We start from the raw sequence: 17,500 nt of genomic DNA, 5'->3' as shown, positions 1-17,500 counted from the left end.
AGATGTCAAACGATGTATGGAATCAATCTTTAGGATGTTTTTAACATAAAACATAAAACATCAAGAATGTTCCAACCGGAGAATTCCTTTGTATTCAGAAAGGCATTGGAACTAGAGGTAACTCTGTCAGGAGCCCCTCCTTTATAGTAGAATCCTCATTCAAGTTTCAAAAGACGGTTGACATCTAGTGGAAGCCCAAGGAAGTGCAACCTCATCCATATCTCAATGTGTACTCGGTAGGCCAAGCTTTGAAAAACTACAAACCTCAGATGTCCCACTTCCTCGTTGGATTTTTCTCAGGTTTTCGCCTGCAATATGAGTTCTGTTTTCCTGCGTCAGCTGACGATGTTTGACAATATCACCAGGCCTAACTAAACAGCTGCATCGAACAATTTGGCCTATTGGCCCATGCATAATTAGCCTATTGAAAAAATAAAAACAGAATTGACGAATCAAGTTAATAAGGCTCTTTCGGTTGGAAGCGTCATTTTGGATTTGTGAGCTCATGAAAACTGAACGCTCAATAAAAGCGATGCTGACGTTAATCTTATAGACACAGAAATACTTTTTGTAGTTTTTTTGTCAATACTTTTTGTAGTTTCTTTTGGCGATACTTTTTGTAGTTTTTTTGTCTATAATTTTTGTAGTTTTTTTGTCTATACTTTTTGTAGTTTTTTTGTCTATAATTTTTGTAGTTTTTTTGTCTATACTTTTTGTAGTTTTTTTGTCTATAATTTTTGTAGTTTTTTTTATAATTTTTGTAGTTTTTTTTGTCTATAATTTTTGTTTTTTGTAAATACTTTTAGTTTGTTTTTATCCAATAAGGTGTTGATGTGTTTCCAATGGTTTCAGATGATTGGTTATAATTAACACCTGGTCAGCTGACTGGTCAGCTGACTGGTCAGTCAGTCGTCTGGAGACTTTGTAACTTCCCTAATCTGTCACTTTTCTGTCTCCTTTTCATATCAAACAAATGCAACTGGTAGTCTATTGATACAGGCCTATACATAGGTTATTGGTGCCAATCACGACAGCCTAAGATTTAGGGTTCTGTTGACAAACAGCCTTAAAGAATCTCTAATAATTACCCCCCAAACAAATCCTCAATGTATTACAAATGAATCCAAAAAAATCCTCATACTGTAATTTTGTAATTTGTTATTTTTATTAGGATCCCCACTAGTCAACGCCGTAACGCTAGCTAATCTTCCTGTGCTGAAAATGAATGAATCTGCACAGTGCCTTGCTAAAGCCAGCTATGATGTTTGAGAATACTTTTCAAGGAAATATCTTAGGCATAGTTTTATTATATTGATAATTAGATTCTAGAACAACTTTTAAGAAAATGTATTACAAGGTTGAAATAACGTTTCTTTTGTTTGCTACGTTTCTTATATTGAAAGTGTTTTTTTTTATTTACATATGAATTCATGTATTAGTAGATTTATGGATTGTCACGGTTTTCATGTGGTGAAGGAGAGTCGGACCAAACTGCAGCGTGTATATTGCGATCCATGTTTATTTAAACAACGTAAACACGAATAAACACGAACACTACAAAACAATAAACTAAACGAAAACCGAAAACAGCCTATACTTGTGTGTCAAATAACACAGCACAAGGACATCAAGACACTCAGGACAATCATCCACAATACAACCAAAGAATATGGCTGCTAAATATGGTTCCCAATCAGAGACAACGATAAACACCTGCCTCTGATTGAGAACCACTTCAGACAGCCATAGACTAACCTAGAACACCCCACTAAGCTACAATCCCACTAAACTACAATCCCACTATCTACACACCACATACAAAAACCCATGTCACACCCTGGCCTGACCAAATACATGAAGAAGAACACAAAATACTACGACCAGGGCGTGACATGGATGATATTTTCGAGTTATTCGCACAAACATGTTTTGTTTCCTGTGACTTGCTCCTACGCAGCTCAGATTTGTTTTACAGATGAATGAATGTTGAAAGTCCTGTTTTACCTTATTGTACTGGCGATCAAAGAGCTATACAATAGAGGGTTAGTTGACAAGTTGAATCATGTGTACAAGCTCTGGAACAGATCAATTACATGAGGAACCAAACAGTAGATATACACTATATCTACTGTACTATATCTACTGTACTATATCTACTATATCTACTGTACTATATCTACTAGATCTACTGTACTATATCTAATGTACTATATCTACTATACTATATCTACTATACCATATCTACTATATCTACTATATCTACTGTACTATATCTACTATACTATATCTACTCTACTATATCTACTATACCATATCTACTATATCTACTGTACTATATCTACTATATCTACTGTACTATATCTACTATATCTACTATACTATATCTACTATACCATATCTACTATACTATATCTACTATACTATATCTACTATACCATATCTACTATATCTACTGTACTATATCTACTATATCTACTGTACTATATCTACTATATCTACTGTAATATATCTATTATATCTACTGTACTATATCTACTATACTATATCTACTATACCATATCTACTATATCTACTATATCTACTGTACTATATCTACTATATCTACTGTAATATATCTATTATATCTACTATACTATATCTACTGTACTATATCTACTATATCTTCTGTACTATATCTACTATATCTACTATACTATATCTACTGTACTATATCTACTATATCTACTGTAATATATCTATTATATCTACTATACTATATCTACTGTACTATATCTACTATATCTACTGTAATATATCTATTATATCTACTATACTATATCTACTGTACTATATCTACTATATCTACTGTAATATATCTATTATATCTACTATACTATATCTACTGTACTATATCTACTATATCTACTGTAATATATCTATTATATCTACTATACTATATCTACTGTACTATATCTACTATATCTACTGTACTATATCTACTGTACTATATCTACTATATCTACTGTAATATATCTATTATATCTACTATACTATATCTACTGTACTATATCTACTATATCTACTGTAATATATCTATTATATCTACTATACTATATCTACTGTACTATATCTACTATATCTACTGTACTATATCTACTATATCTACTATACTATATCTACTGTACTATATCTACTATATCTACTGTAATATATCTATTATATCTACTATACTATATCTACTGTACTATATCTACTATATCTACTGTACTATATCTACTATATCTACTGTACTATATCTACTATACCATATCTACTATATCTACTATATCTACTGTACTATATCTACTATATCTACTGTAATATATCTATTATATCTACTATACTATATCTACTGTACTATATCTACTATATCTTCTGTACTATATCTACTATATCTACAAAGCATTACATGGGCTTGCTCCTACCTATCTCTCTGATTTGGTCCTGCCGTACATACCTACACGTACGCTACGGTCACAAGACGCAGGCCTCCTAATTGTCCCTAGAATTTTTAAGCAAACAGCTGGAGGCAGGGCTTTCTCCTATAGAGCTCCATTTTATGGAACGGTCTGCCTACCCATGTCAGAGACGCAAACTCGGTCTCAACCTTTAAGTCTTTACTGAAGACTCATCTCTTCAGTGGGTAATATAATTGAGTGTAGTCTGGCCCAGGAGTGGGAAGGTGAACGGAAAGGCTCTGGAGCAACGAACCGCCCTTGCTGTCTCTGCCTGGCCGGTTCCTCTCTTTCCACTGGGATTCTCTGCCTCTAACCCTATTACAGGGGCTGAGTCACTGGCTTACTGGGGCTCTCTCATGCCGTCCCTGGGGGGGGTGCGTCACCTGAGTGGGTTGATTCACTGTTGTGGTCATCCTGTCTGGGTTGGCGCCCCCCCCCTTGGGTTATGCCGTGGCGGAGATCTTTGTGGGCTATACTCAGCCTTGTCTCAGGATAGTAAGTTGGTGGTTGAAGATATCCCTCTAGTGGTGTGGGGGCTGTGCTTTGGCAAAGTGGGTGGGGTTATATCCTTCCTGTTTGGCCCTGTCCGGGGGTGTCCTCGGATGGGGCCACAGTGTCTCCTGACCCCTCCTGTCTCAGCCTCCAGTATTTATGCTGCAGTAGTTTGTGTCGGGGGGCTAGGGTCAGTTTGTTATATCTGGAGTACTTCTCCTGTCCTATTTGGTGTCCTGTGTGAATCTAAGTGTGCGTTCTCTAATTCTCTCCTTCTTTCTTTCTATCTCTCGGAGGACCTGAGCCCTAGGACCATGCCCCAGGACTACCTGACATGATGACTCCTTGCTGTCCCCAGTCCACCTGGCCATGCTGCTGCTCCAGTTTCAACTGACCTGAGCCTGAGGACCATGCCCCAGGACTACCTGACATGATGACTCCTTGCTGTCCCCAGTCCACAGGCCATGCTGCTGCTCCAGTTTCAACTGTTCTGCCTTATTATTCGACCATGCTGGTCATTTATGAACATTTGAACATCTTGGCCATGTTCTTTTATAATCTCCACCCGGCACAGCCAGAAGAGGACTGACCACCCCACATAGCCTGGTTCCTTTCTAGGTTTCTTCCTAGGTTTTGGCCTTTCTAGGGAGTTTGTCCTAGCCACCGTGCTTCTACACCTGCATTGCTTGCTGTTTGGGGTTTTAGGCTGGGTTTCTGTACAGCACATTGAGATATCAGCTGATGTACGAAGGGCAATATAAATCCATTTGATTTGATCTACTATATCTACTGTAATATATATATTATATCTACTGTACTATATCTACTATACTATATCTACTATACCATATCTACTATATCTACTGTACTATATCTGCTGTACTATAGCTACGATATCTACTATACTATATCTACTATATCTAATGTACTATATATACTGTACTATATCTACTATACCATATATACTATATCTACTGTACTATATCTACTATACTATATCTACTATACTATATCTACTGTACTATATCTACTGTACTATATCTACTCTACTATATCTACTCTACTATATCTATTGTACTATATCTACTATACTATATCTACTGTACTTTATCTACTGTACTATATCTACTATATCTACTGTACTATATCTACTGTACTATATCTATTGTACTATATCTACTATACTATATCTACTGTACTATATCAACTGTACTATATCTACTATACTATATCTACTATACTATACTATATCTACTGTACCATATCTACCATACTATATCTACTGTACTATATCTACTCTACTATATATATATTGTACTATATCTACTATACTATATCTACTGTACTTTATCTACTATATCTACTGTACTATATCTACTGTACTATACCTACTACACTATATCTATTGTACTATATCTACTATACTATATCTACAGTACTATATCTACTGTACTATATCAACTGTACTATATCTACTATACTATATCTACTATACTATATCTACTATACTATATCTACTACATCTACTATACTATATCTACTATACTATATTTACTATACTATATCTACTATACTATATCTACCATACTATATCTACTATACTATATCTACTATGCTGTATCTACTGTACTATATCTACTATACTATATCTACTACATCTACTATACTATATCTACTATACTATATCTACTATATCTACTATACTATATCTACTATACTATATCTACTATACTATATCTACTATACTATATCTACTATATCTACTATACTATATCTACTGTACTATATCTACCATACTATATCTACTGTACTATATCTACTATACTATATCTACTATATCTACTATAACCACTGTACCATATCTACTATACTATATCTACTGTACTATATGTACTGTACTATATCTACCATACTATATCTACTGTACTATATCTACTGTACTATATCTACCATACTATATCTACTGTACTATATCTACTATACTATATCTACTATATCTACTATACCCACTGTACCATATCTACTATACTATATCTACTGTACTATATCTACTGTACTATATCTACCATACTATATCGACTGTACTATATATACTGTACTATATCTACTGTACTATATCTACCATACTATATCTACTGTACTATATCTACTATACCCACTGTACCATATCTACTATACTATATCTACTATCTACTATACTATATCTACTATACTATATCTACTATACTATATCTACTATATCTACTATACCCACTGTACCATATCTACTATACTATATCTACTACATCTACTATACTATGTCTACTATACTATGTCCACTATACTAAATCTACTATAATATATCTACTATATCTACTATACTATATCTACTATACTATATCTACTATACTATATCTACTATATCTACTATACTATATCTACTATATCTACTATACTATATCTACTATACTATATCTAATATATCTACTATACTATATCTACTATATCTACTATACTATATCTACTATATATATCTACTATACCATATCTACTATACTATATCTACTGTACTTTATCTACTATACCATATCTACTATATCTACTATACTATATCTACTATATCTACTATACTATATCTGCTATACTATATCTACTATACCATATCTACTATATCTACTATATCTACTATACTATATCTACTATACTATATCTACTATACCATATCTACTATATCTACTATACTATATCTACTATACTATATCTACTATACCATATCTACTATATCTACTATACTATATCTACTATACTATATCTACTATACCATATCTACTATATCTACTATACTATATCTACTATATCTACTATACTATATCTACTATATCTACTATACTATATCTACTATATCTACTATACTATGTCTACTATACTATATCTACTATACTATATCTACTATACTATATCTACTATACTATATCTACTATACCATATCTACTATATCTACTATACTATATCTACTATATCTACTATACTATATCTACTATACTATATCTACTATATCTACTATACTATATCTACTATATCTACTATACTATATCTACTATACTATATCTACTCTACTATATCTACTCTACTATATCTACTATATCTACTATACTATATCTACTATACCATATCTACTATATCTACTATACTATATCTACTATATCTACTATACTATATCTACTATACTATATCTACTATATCTACTATACTATATCTACCATATCTACTATACTATGTCTACTATACTATATCTACTATACTATATCTACTATATCTACTATACTATATATACTATACTATATCTACTATACCATATCTACTATATCTACTATACTATATCTACTATATCTACTATACTATGTCTACTATACTATATCTACTATACTATATCTACTCTACTATATTTACTATACTATGTCTACTATACTATATTTACTATACTATGTCTACTATACTAAATCTACTATACTATATCTACTATACCATATCTACTATATCTACTATACTATATCTACTATACTATATCTACTATATCTACTATACTATATCTACTATACTATATCTACTATATCTACTATACTACATCTACTATACCATATCTACTATATCTACTATACTATATCTACCATATCTACTATACTATATCTACTATACTATATCTACTATACTATATCTACTATACTATGTCTACTATACTATATCTACTATATCTACTATACTATATCTACTATACTATATCTACTATACTATGTCTACTATACTATGTCTACTATACTATATCTACTATATCTACTATACTATATCTACTATACTATATCTACTATACTATGTCTACTATACTATGTCTACTATACTATGTCTACTATACTATATCTACTATACTATGTCTACTATACTATGTCTACTATACTATATCTACTATACTATATTTACTATACTATGTCTACTATACTAAATCTACTATACTATATCTACTGTACTATATCTACCATACTATATCGACTGTACTATATCTACTGTACTATATCTACTGTACTATATCTACCATACTATATCTACTATATCTACTATACCCACTGTACCATATCTACTATACTATATCTACTACATCTACTATACTATATCTACTATACTATATCTACTATACTATATCTACTATATCTACTATACCCACTGTACCATATCTACTATACTATATCTACTACATCTACTATACTATGTCTACTATACTATGTCCACTATACTAAATCTACTATAATATATCTACTATATCTACTATACTATATCTACTATACTATATCTACTATACTATATCTACTATATCTACTATACTATATCTACTATATCTACTATACTATATCTACTATACTATATCTAATATATCTACTATACTATATCTACTATATCTACTATACTATATCTACTATACTATATCTACTATACCATATCTACTATACTATATCTACTGTACTTTATCTACTATACCATATCTACTATATCTACTATACTATATCTACTATATCTACTATACTATATCTACTATACTATATCTACTATACCATATCTACTATATCTACTATACTATATCTACTATATCTACTATACTATATCTACTATACCATATCTACTATATCTACTATACTATATCTACTATACTATATCTACTATACCATATCTACTATATCTACTATACTATATCTACTATACTATATCTACTATACCATATCTACTATATCTACTATACTATATCTACTATATCTACTATACTATATCTACTATATCTACTATACTATGTCTACTATACTATATCTACTATACTATATCTACTATACTATATCTACTATACTATATCTACTATACTATATCTACTATACTATATCTACTATACTATGTCTACTATACTATATCTACTATACTATATCTACTATATCTACTATACTATATCTACTATATCTACTATACTATATCTACTATACTATATCTACTCTACTATATCTACTCTACTATATCTACTATATCTACTATACTATATCTACTATACCATATCTACTATATCTACTATACTATATCTACTATATCTACTATACTATATCTACTATACTATATCTACTATATCTACTATACTATATCTACTATATCTACTATACTATATCTACTATATCTACTATACTATGTCTACTATATCTACTATACTATATCTACTATACTATATCTACTATACTATATCTACTATACTATATCTACTATACTATATCTACTATACTATATCTACTATACTATGTCTACTATACTATATCTACTATACTATATCTACTCTACTATATTTACTATACTATGTCTACTATACTAAATCTACTATACTATATCTACTATACTATATCTACTATATCTACTATACTATATCTCCTATACTATATCTACTATATCTACTATACTATATCTCCTATACTATATCTACTATATCTACTATACTACATCTACTATAAGTGGTATATCTACTATACTATATCTACTATACTATATCTACTACATCTACTATACTATATCTACTATACTATATCTACTATACTATATCTACTATATCTACTATACCCACTGTACCATATCTACTATACTATATCTACTGTCTACTATACTATGTCCACTATACTAAATCTACTATAATATATCTACTATATCTACTATACTATATCTACTATACTATATCTACTATACTATATCTACTATATCTACTATACTATATCTACTATATCTACTATACTATATCTACTATACTATATCTAATATATCTACTATACTATATCTACTATATCTACTATACTATATCTACTATACTATATCTACTATACCATATCTACTATACTATATCTACTGTACTTTATCTACTATACCATATCTACTATATCTACTATACTATATCTACTATATCTACTATACTATATCTGCTATACTATATCTACTATACCATATCTACTATATCTACTATATCTACTATACTATATCTACTATACTATATCTACTATACCATATCTACTATATCTACTATACTATATCTACTATACTATATCTACTATACCATATCTACTATATCTACTATACTATATCTACTATACCATATCTACTATATCTACTATACTATATCTACTATATCTACTATATCTACTATACTATATCTACTATAGCTACTATACTATATCTACTATATCTACTACACTATGTCTACTATACTATATCTGCTATACTATATCTACTATATCTACTATACTATATCTACTATACCATATCTACTATATCTACTATACTATATCTACTATATCTACTATACTATATCTACTATATCTACTATACTATATCTACTATATCTACTATACTATATCTACTATACTATATCTACTCTACTATATCTACTCTACTATATCTACTATATCTACTATACTATATCTTCTATACCATATCTACTATATCTACTATACTATATCTACTATATCTACTATACATATCTACTATATCTACTATACTATATCTACCATATCTACTATACTATGTCTACTATACTATCTACTATACTATATCTACTATATCTACTATACTATATATACTATACTATATCTACTATACCATATCTACTATATCTACTATACTATATCTACTATATCTACTATACTATGTCTACTATACTATATCTACTATACTATATCTACTCTACTATATTTACTATACTATGTCTACTATACTATATTTACTATACTATGTCTACTATACTAAATCTACTATACTATATCTACTATACCATATCTACTATATCTACTATACTATATCTACTATACTATATCTACTATATCTACTATACTATATCTACTATACTATATCTACTATATCTACTATACTACATCTACTATACCATATCTACTATATCTACTATACTATATCTACCATATCTACTATACTATATCTACTATACTATATCTACTATACTATATCTACTATACTATATCTACTATACTATGTCTACTATACTATATCTACTATACTATATCTACTATACTATATCTACTATACTATATCTACTATACTATGTCTACTATACTATATCTACTATATCTACTATACTATATCTACTATACTATATCTACTATACTATGTCTACTATACTATGTCTACTATACTATGTCTACTATACTATATCTACTATACTATGTCTACTATACTATGTCTACTATACTATATCTACTATACTATATTTACTATACTATGTCTACTATACTAAATCTACTATACTATATCTACTGTACTATATCTACCATACTATATCGACTGTACTATATCTACTGTACTATATCTACTGTACTATATCTACCATACTATATCTACTATATCTACTATACCCACTGTACCATATCTACTATACTATATCTACTACATCTACTATACTATATCTACTGTACTATATCTACTATACTATATCTACTATATCTACTATACCCACTGTACCATATCTACTATACTATATCTACTACATCTACTATACTATGTCTACTATACTATGTCCACTATACTAAATCTACTATAATATATCTACTATATCTACTATACTATATCTACTATACTATATCTACTATATCTACTATACTATATCTACTATATCTACTATACTATATCTACTATACTATATCTAATATATCTACTATACTATATCTACTATATCTACTATACTATATCTACTATACTATATTTACTATACCATATCTACTATACTATATCTACTGTACTTTATCTACTATACCATATCTACTATATCTACTATACTATATCTACTATACTAAATCTACTATACTATATCTACTATATCTACTATACCATATCTACTATATCTACTATATCTACTATACTATATCTACTATACTATATCTACTATACCATATCTACTATATCTACTATACTATATCTACTATACCATATCTACTATATCTACTATACTATATCTACTATACTATATCTACTATACCATATCTACTATATCTACTATACTATATCTACTATATCTACTATATCTACTATACTATATCTACTATATCTACTATACTATATCTACTATATCTACTATACTATATCTACTATACTATATCTACTATACCATATCTACTATATCTACTATACTATATCTACTATACCATATCTACTATATCTACTATACTATATCTACTATACTATATCTACTATACCATATCTACTATATCTACTATACTATATCTACTATATCTACTATACTATATCTACTATACTATATCTACTATATCTACTATACTATATCTACCATATCTACTATACTATGTCTACTATACTATATCTACTATACTATATCTACTATATCTACTATACTATATATACTATACTATATCTACTATACCATATCTACTATATCTACTATACTATATCTACTATATCTACTATACTATGTCTACTATACTATATCTACTATACTATGTCTACTATACTATATCTACTATACTATATCTACTCTACTATATTTACTATACTATGTCTACTATACTAAATCTACTATACTATATCTACTATACTATATCTACTATATCTACTATACTATATCTACTATACTATATCTACTATATCTACTATACTATATCTACTATACTATATCTACTATATCTACTATACTACATCTACTATACCATATCTACTATATCTACTATACTATATCTACCATATCTACTATACTATATCTACTATACTATATCTACTATATCTACTATACTACATCTACTATACCATATCTACTATATCTACTATACTATATCTACTATATCTACTATACTATATCTACTATACTATATCTACTATACTATATCTACTATACTATGTCTACTATACTATATCTACTATATCTACTATACTATATCTACTATACTATGTCTACTATACTATGTCTACTATACTATGTCTACTATACTATATCTACTATACTATGTCTACTATACTATGTCTACTATACTATATCTACTATACTATATTTACTATACTATGTCTACTATACTAAATCTACTATACTATATCTCCTATACTATGTCTACTATACTATGTCTACTATACTATGTCTACTATACTATGTCTACTATACTATGTCTACTATACTATATCTACTATATCTACTATACTATATTTACTATACTATGTCTACTATACTAAATCTACTATACTATATCTACTATACTATGTCTACTATACTATATCTACTATACTATATCTACTCTACTATATTTACTATACTATGTCTACTATACTAAATCTACTATACTATATCTACTATACTATATCTACTATATCTACTATACTATATCTCCTATACTATATCTACTATATCTACTATACTATATCTCCTATACTATATCTACTGTACCTGTGGTGTCCAAACTACAACTCCATTGATTGACTATTACATTTACTTTAATACGATTTAGCTATGCACTACCAGTCAAAAGTGTTAGAACACTTCATTCAAGGGTTTTTCTTATCTTTTTACTATGTTCTACATTGTAGAATAACAGTGAAGACATCAAAACTATGAAATAACACACGTGGAATCATGTAGTAACCAAAAAAGTGTTAAACAAATCTAAATATATTTTATATTTGAGATTATTCAAAGTAGCCACCCTTTGCGTTAAAGACAGCTTTGCACACTCTTGGCATTATCTCAACCAGCTTTACCTGGAATGCTTTTTAACAGTCTTGAAGGAGTTCCCACATATGCTGAGCACTTGAGATTTCTTCAAATAGTCACCCTTTGCCTTGAGGACATATTGGAAGAATGTTCTATGGGACAGATTACTTTTTAGTCGACATGTAAGCATTTCACGATTTGGTGCATGTGACAAATAAATCATGGAGGTGTAATGTGTGTGTTCATGTGTGTGTGTGTGCATGTGAGTGTGTGTGTGTGTCTGTTTGAGTGAGTGTGTGTGTGCATGTGTGTGTGTGTGTATGTGAGTGTGTGTGTGTCTCTTTGAGTGGGTGTGTGCATGTGTGTGTGTGTATGTATGTGTGTGGATGTGTTTGTGTGTGAGTGTGTGCGCATGTGAGTGTGTGTGTGTTTCTGTGTGAGTGGGTGGATGGGTGGGTGTGTGTGTGTGTGTGTGTGTGTTTGCATGTGTTTGTGTCAGTGTGTGTGTGTGTATGCATGTGTGTGTGTGTGTGTCAGTGTGAGTGTGTGTGTCTCTGTGTGTGCATGTGTGCATGTCTGTATGTGTGTGTGTCTGTGACCACACACACACACACACACACACACACACACACACACACACACACACGGCAGAATGGAATTAATAAATCATAACTTAGTCTTTGCTCAAACCGCCCTCCTTGTGACTCGTATAACTACAGTAGGTAGTTTTGAAAAGTAAATTATAAAAACTGTAAATTCACTTTGTAGGTTTTTATCCATCTTTAGTTTTTTTTTTCATATATGAGACGGAAAGAAAACAAATAAATAGATGTCTTCGGAATGACTCCACAAACAAATGAGAGAAAAAGCGAGAGAGAGTGTGTGTGTGTGTGTGTGTGTGTGTGTGTGTGTGTGTGTGTGTGTGTGTGTGTGTGTGTGTGTGTGTGTGTGTGTGTGTGTGTGTGTGTGTGTGTGTGTGTGTGTGTGTGTGTGTGTGTGTTGGACTCTGTGTCTGTATGTGTTTATGGTGCGAATGAAGAGAGAGAACTGGAAATTGTTGAAAGTTTGAATAAAGTTGTGTGTGAAACAAATGGGGAGGGGTGGTAAACAGTTCTGTGTTGGTGAGAGACTGATAGAAAGAGTGAGAAGAAGGAGAGAGAAAACTGTTACCTCCTCTTCACTGTTTAATGAGAGTCTAGGGACTCATAGGAGAGAGAGAGAGACAGATAGAGAGAGACAGAGACAGAGAGAGAGAGAGAGAGAGAGAGAGAGAGAGAGAGAGACAGAGACAGAGACAGAGACAGAGAGAGAGAGAGAGAGAGAGAGAGAGAGAGAGAGAGAGAGAGAGAGAGAGAGAGAGAGAGAGAGAGAGAGAGAGAGAGAGAGAGAGAGAGAGAGAGACAGAGAGAGAGAGAGAGAGAGAGAGAGAGAGAGAGAGAGAGACAGAGAGAGAGAGAGAGAGAGAGAGAGAGAGAGAGAGAGAGAGAGAGAGAGAGAGAGAGAGAGAGAGAGAGAGAGAGAGAGAGAGAGAGAGACAGACAGATACAGAGAGAGAGAGAAATGATCTGCTGATGATCTGGTGCTTCTGTCACCAACCAAGGAGGGCTTACAGCAGCACCTAGATCTTATGCACAGATTCTGTCAGACCTGGACCCTGACAGTAAATCTCAGTAAGGCAAAGATAATGGTGTTCCAAAAAAGGTCCAGTCACCAGGACCACAAATACAAATTCCATCTAGACACTGTTGCCACAAAAACTATACATACCTCAGCCTAAACATCAGCGCCACAGGTAACTTCCACAAAGCTGTGAACGATCTGAGAGACAAGGCAAGAAGGGCAGTCTATGCCATGAAAAGGAACATAAATTTCAACATGCCAATTAGGATTTGGCTACAAATACTTGAATCAGTCATAGAGCTCATTGCCCTTTATGGTTGTGAGGTCTGGGGTCCGCTCACCAACCAAGACTTCACAAAATGGGACAAACACCAAATTGAGACTCTGCACACAGAATTCTGCAAAAATATCCTCCGTGTACAACGTAAAACACCAAATAATGCATGCAGAGCAGAATTAGGCCGATACCCACTAATTATCAAAATCCAGAAAAGAGCCGTTAAATTCTATAACCACCTAAAAGGAAGTGATTCCCAAACCTTCCATAACAAAGCCATCACCTACAGAGAGATGAACCTGGAGAAGAGTCCCCTAAGCAAGCTGGTCCTGGGGCTCTGTTCACAAACACACCATACAGAGCCCCAGGACAACAGCACAATTAGACCAAACCAAATCATGAGAAAACAAAAAGATAATTACTTGACACATTGGAAAGATTTTTTTTTTAAACAGAGCAAACTAGAATGCTATTTGGCCCTACACAGAGAGTACACAGCGGCAGAATACCTGACCACTGTGACTGACCCAAAATTAAGGAAAGTTTTGACTATGTACAGACTCAGTGAGCATAGCCTTGCTATTGAGAAAGGCCGCCGTAGGCAGACATGGCTCTCAAGAGAAGACAGGCTATGTGCTCACTGCCCACAAAATGAGGTGGAAACTGAGCTGCACTTCCTAACCTCCTGCCCAATGTATGACCATATTAGAGAGACATATTTCCCTCAGATTCCACAGATCCACAAAGAATTCGAAAACAAATCCAATTTTGATAAACTCCCATATCTACTGGGTGAAATTCCACAGTGTGCCATCACAGCAGCAAGATTTGTGACCTGTTGCCACGAGAAAAGGGCAACCAGTGAAGAACAAACACCATTGTAAATACAACCCATATTTATGCTTATTCATTTTATCTTGTGTCCTTTAACCATTTGTACATTGTTAAAACACTGTATATATATAATATGACATTTGTAATACTTCTGTGTTGTGTAATGTTTACTGTTCATTTTTATTGTTTATTTCACTTCATATATTATCTACCTCACTTGCTTTGGCAATGCTAACATGTTTCCCATGCCAATAAAGCCCTTGAATTGAATTGAATTGAGAGAGAGAGAGAGAGAGAGAGAGAGAGAGAGAGAGAGAGAGAGAGAGAGAGAGAGAGAGATGAGAGATATAAAAATTGAGAATGAGAGAGAGAATGAAAGAGAGAGAGAGATAATGAAAGAGAAAGAGAGAACGAAAGAGAACGAGAGAGTGAGAGAAGGCGAGAGAGGGAGAGAGAGAGAGGGAGAAACAGAGGGGAAGGGATGGAGAGAAAGCCAGAGAGGGAGATGAGGGAGAACTAGGAGGAAGCAGGGCAGGTATGAAATATGCCTTGCTGTCAGGTGAGTAAAGGAAGGGAGTTGGGAATGTTTGCCCTGACTGTCTAACAGAGGGAAAAGGAGAACAGAAGAAAATGATGGTAATATGAGAAGAAAGGCAGCGGGAGAGGAAGAGGAGATATGAAGCGAGAGAGGAAGAGTGAGAGGAAGAGGGTGAAGATGAGGTATGAAGGGAGAGAGGAAGAGGTGGAAGAGGAGGTATGAAGGGAGAGAGGAAGAGGTGGAAGAGGAGGTATGAAGGGAGAGAGGAAGAGGTGGAAGAAGAGGTATGAAGGGAGAGAGGAAGTGAGAGAAAGAGAAGGTATGAAGGGAGAGAGGAAGAGGTGGAAGAAGAGGTATGAAGGGAGAGAGGAAGTGAGAGAAAGAGAAGGTATGAAGGGAGAGAGGAAGAGGTGGAAGAGAAGGCATGAAGGGAGAGAGGAAGAGGTGGAAGAGAAGGCATGAAGGGAGAGAGGAAGAGGTGGAAGAGAAGGCATGAAGGAGAGAGGAAGAGGTGGAAGAGAAGGCATGAATGGAGAGAGGAAGTGAGAGAAAGAGACGGCATG

The 17,500-nt window shown here is 32.0% G+C and overlaps 1 protein-coding gene across 1 annotated transcript in view; it reads right to left on the bottom strand.

Moving 5' to 3' along the window:
- The window catches only part of dlgap3 (discs, large (Drosophila) homolog-associated protein 3), a 396,097-nt gene that overhangs the window by 108,799 nt on the left and 269,798 nt on the right, over window positions 1-17,500 (bottom strand). The gene's annotated exons all lie outside the window — the stretch shown is intronic.

Source organism: Oncorhynchus keta, chromosome 19 (genome assembly GCF_023373465.1).
Source record: "Oncorhynchus keta strain PuntledgeMale-10-30-2019 chromosome 19, Oket_V2, whole genome shotgun sequence".
Taxonomy (NCBI): domain Eukaryota; kingdom Metazoa; phylum Chordata; class Actinopteri; order Salmoniformes; family Salmonidae; genus Oncorhynchus; species Oncorhynchus keta.
This window is presented reverse-complemented; position numbering and strand designations above follow the sequence as displayed.